The sequence below is a fragment of the Taurulus bubalis genome (genome assembly GCF_910589615.1).
Source record: "Taurulus bubalis genome assembly, chromosome: 7".
NCBI classification, from domain to species: domain Eukaryota; kingdom Metazoa; phylum Chordata; class Actinopteri; order Perciformes; family Cottidae; genus Taurulus; species Taurulus bubalis.
The window spans coordinates 19,730,255-19,734,705 of record NC_136595.1 but is presented as its reverse complement, the minus strand read 5'-3'; the positions used below and the strand labels follow the sequence as shown (position 1 = coordinate 19,734,705).

The window sequence follows — 4,451 nt, the reverse complement described above, 5'->3', positions numbered from 1 at the left end:
CTCTGTTTCAGGTCACAGGTGCTCCACAGATGCTGTGGACGAAAGCACCTGGAGCCCATGGAAGATGTTGGAGAAGATACAGAAGGCGGAGAGGTGCATGCGGATCCAGCCTCTGTCCCGGCTGTGGTGGGGCGGGTTCCTGGCACCGTGATTTGATGCACAAAGAATAACAAAAATCACATTGCCAGGGATTTCCACTCCTTCACAGCTCAGCAGGTGACCCACCTGTGTTATATTTCGACAGTGGGATGCCTTTGTGTAGTCTCCTTGTGTGTTCTGTTATGATCTGACACTGTATGTTTCTATGGAGTCAAAGGAACAAATACTGGAGAGGTTTCAATGGATATTGTGATCAACTCTCTCAGTGGACTTTAAGAGGTTAACTCCTGGAACCAGTTTCTGACACTGAAAACTGCAAAAATAATGCGTTAAAGGCGGCAGTAAAATGTGCAGCTGTCTGAAATTGAAACTGTCTTCACTATTCTCTCATTTCAAGTCAGCCAGTCGATGTAAATGCAGAATCAATGCAGATCACGTTTTGGCTCTTGGAATTAATATTTATATACAAGGAGACCATTTTGATGTTTCAAATGAATGCAAGGATCCTCCGTCGGGAGAACACTCGTTAACATACGAGGAATGAGCCTCGTCGAAGGCGAAGAAAACCTCCACGTCATAAGCATTGCATGCTCTGAAACCCACAAGACTTTCCTACTGAGCAGTCACGTAAAGGTCTGCGTGATTCTCAATTCCCTGAAAAGCCAGCCACCCACTTGCTAAAGGCACAGAGCTTAGCTAATTGGTGAGCATTGATCCCTGCTATGTGTTGTTCACAGTGGCTAAGTTCAGTGCCTGAGGTGAAATAGTTGATTCGACGAACGGGGATTTGTTCCGGTGAATGGAAAGATCTTGATGATCTCGGATATGAAGAAAGGAGGAGGAAGGAGGAGAAGAGCGAGGAGAAATTAGGTGGCGAGGGAGGCAGGGAGGTGAGAAGACAGAGCGAGTCCCATGTCAGAGCAACGTAGGGTTGAATGGGTGCAATTGTGCAATACAGTCCAGACAAGTTATATCGTTTTCTTTATTGTTTGCCTGAAGCAACAACTGTCTTATCTTCCTTATGCTTCAGGCAGTAATCATCATGCATACCAAATATATTTGACAGCGTATCACTGAGACAGTTTGACCCAGGTTAAACAATGCCACAGGTTGTATTTGAGGAATGCGGTGCTAAATGTCAGACCCGTCGGGGCATGCCCAGTTCATGTCCAACTGAGTTTGCTCAGTCCGAGTTTGTCAGTGTGTTGGTGCCACATGGCAGCCTGGACTTTTGTGTTGGAGAAGAAACCTGCATTTCACCGTTTGATAACCCCCTGGCCAAGCAGCGGTTGTCTAAGCTTCGCAGCCGTAACTAGGTACGGCAGGCCTGTCAAGCTTTAAATTTAAAGCGGTGCGCATGCGGCTGTAGTAAAAGGGAACATAGGAGAGAAAGTGCAAAGAATTAATTAAAACAAGATTCAGAGGTTAGCACATCTGGCGAGCTTCAAAGTGGTATTACTTCCAAGGCCAAGCACTGCTTCATATAACATCATTAGTCAACGTTACAGGTTATTAAAAAATAAAAAAGAAGCCCTGTTGATAGCTGTGTATTAGGTCTCTCCACTCAGTGGATGCTATCAGATTCTAACATCAGCTCCTTATTTTAAAGTAATGTTTTCTCCTGTTATGTTAAAGGTGCAAACATACTGGTTTAAAATACCAAGAAAGCTAAACAGCCAAAAAGGGTTTTGTTAGAACAAAATAACAGTTAATGCTCGGACTTACAAAGCTAGCTCTACACCGCCACCTGGGGACAAATACAAGAACAATGCTTTGTTATGTCCATGTCTTCGATATGGATCACCAACTTTTTAATGTTTGCTTAATCAGCTAATATGCCTATGTTATTTTGGCAGAATCGCCAGTTTGCAGCTAGAAATGTGTCGACTATAATCAAGATGTACCACCATAATGATTGAGCGTAAGTACCAAGCAAGAAAGCAAAGCATGACAGAAGTTGCAGCTGCTGTGCTTAGTGAGCAGTACACATAAGATTGTGTGGTTGTTGTGCTATGCATGTTGCATATCATAATATCCTTTTTGTTGGATTTAAAGAAACCCCTTGCATGCAGACTGGACACTGCATTTTTTCAACGGAGGGATGTTTGGGCTGTGCCCTCCCGTGCCTACTGAACTGGTATCAGTGTTTGTCTAAAAACTGGCTCAGTTCAGCAGGAACAGGAGTGGAGTCTAATAACAATCAAGAACGACCCATTAACAGAATGGACACATAAAGAGAACTGGATTCAGCGTTGGAGGCGAGGCCCTGTTTAATTAAGTTGCTCAGTGGCGCAAGAAGCAAAAAGAGTTTGACTTCAGAGTTTAAAATTACTCGGATCTTCCGCATTCAATTGGGCCCTGAGCTTTTCCTTTAACCCTGCCTCCCAGCCGCTCGGCCGCAGGCTCATTCACGTGAGCGGAGGAAGGAGAATAACCCTAGATTTGGCTATGAGTGAATTTTACAACTTTTTGGAGCTAATGATTAAAATGAAGGCTGCTAAAGTGTTCATACTGGGGTGCTGATTTACCTTTAAAAATACCAAAACATTTTTCCCAATGTAAGGCGATGGAGAAAAGGACCCGGAAGTTGTAATTCCACGGTTTGGCCTTGATGTAACATTTTCAAGCACAGCACGTTTCCCTGGGGCTTGTAACCTCCCCAACTTCCACTATCAGGAAGACAGCCCCAGCCCAGATGCAACACTTTAAAGTGCTCTTGTGTTTAGTTGACCTCAGCCAACACAGAACGGTGGGGTAAGTCATTGGCCTTGATGAAAATCAAACCCGAGTCCTCCAACCTGTCAGACGACGGCACTGAACCCTGAAGAGTATGCAAGGGCGGTGCAGCTCGAGTTTCAGATGGCTGTCCCTTTCTTTGCTAAAATATGAATGTTTCATGAGCAGATTTACCATTTTTGGTGTGAATACTGTTACATACTGATGCCGTCGATCTTGGTGTTGTGCAGCCTTCATGTTTATTTCAGCATTCTTCCCTTGAAGAAGCTGCAAACTCGTCTCACTCTCTGCCCATCTCTCTCTCTCTCTCTCTCTCTCTCTGACTCTTTTTTCTGTTTTGTGCTGTCAAAGGCCAGGCTGAGACTGGAGTTTATTGTCAGGTAATTCCAGTTAAATGTCTGCTATGTCTGTGTAATTGATGTCACCCTGCAGTCCCCATTATCAGTGATTGGGAATGTGTGCAATGCTCTTCTGCACTCTTACAGATTACTTGCAGCCACCAAAGGAAAAGTGCATCATCTTGAAGATTTCATACCATGGGGGAGATGAAAGCTCATTACCAAGCATGATGAATCTGCTCTTATCCAACAACTCGATTGATTGTGGATGAACCATAAAATTATGTTTCTGTTACTTTGAATTTCTGCAGGTGAAAGTTTCATTCAAATTTGAAGAGATTACCCCAAAAAAGGTTTGCAAGAAATTTATTTAATTGTGTCAGCGGTATGATTTTGTCTCCAGGGCATTGTTCCTGCCAAATGGTACCACTGTCAAGTTAGCTATGATTAGCGTAAGCATTTAATCTACCCGAATGTGGATGACGACGGTGCATGAAGTGCATTTTTCTAAATGTCAGTACATTTCAAACTACTTTGTTTTGGAGCATGATTTATTTTGATATTACAGGTGCAACCAATGTTTCATTCCATTACAAATCCAACCACGCTTTAATTTAATAAAGTTTAAAAAGAGTTTGAGCATTGTTTTGTTTTTTTCAATAGTATACGATCACATCATTTATCTCTGTGAGGGAAACATGTTACAGCAGGAAAGAATAAAGGTGGAGACGAAGAATAAAAAGGTAATCTGAAAGACATGGTGTAACACAAACACTAAAATGAAGATACATGTGAGATTATCTCTGTGGTGCTGAGAACTGGTAAAAAGATGTTTTTCACTTTAGATAATTACCAAAGCTGAGGCAACATTCTTGAGGTCAATTTGGAGGTTTTAGAAACATGAAACCTGTTTATATTTCAATCAGGAGCAAATACATTTATATGATTAAACGTTGAGATTTTGGGAAGTATCCGTATGTGCCCGTCTGATGTTTAGTTCGGTCATATATCAGGTGTGTTATTCTAGGTGCGGCTAATGTAGCCTTGAGCTGCTAGACTCAAGCAAAGCATAGAAGCTGGTCTGGCTAGCTCACTTCTTTCTGACTCCAAATCTCAGGTTTTTTCAAATCTTTTTCAAACTTGTAGTCTGGTCAAAATGATCCGGTGCACTAGTGTGATGTCAGTGTGCTTGCTTATTGTCAGTGTTGTAGCAGTCGATTTCCATCAGACTGCCAAAGTTCAAAGGCTGAACTTGCTGTTTGAGACAAGCCAGTTGCA

General features: G+C 42.5%; 1 long non-coding RNA gene across 1 annotated transcript; it reads left to right on the top strand.

The window, feature by feature from the left end:
* The first annotated feature begins 2,298 nt into the window (after positions 1-2,298).
* On the top strand, positions 2,299-3,807 carry LOC306739561. Its single transcript, XR_013771034.1, has 2 exons — positions 2,299-3,215; positions 3,321-3,807. It is a non-coding gene; the product is annotated as an uncharacterized lncRNA (long non-coding RNA).
* Positions 3,808-4,451: the final 644 nt, after the last annotated feature.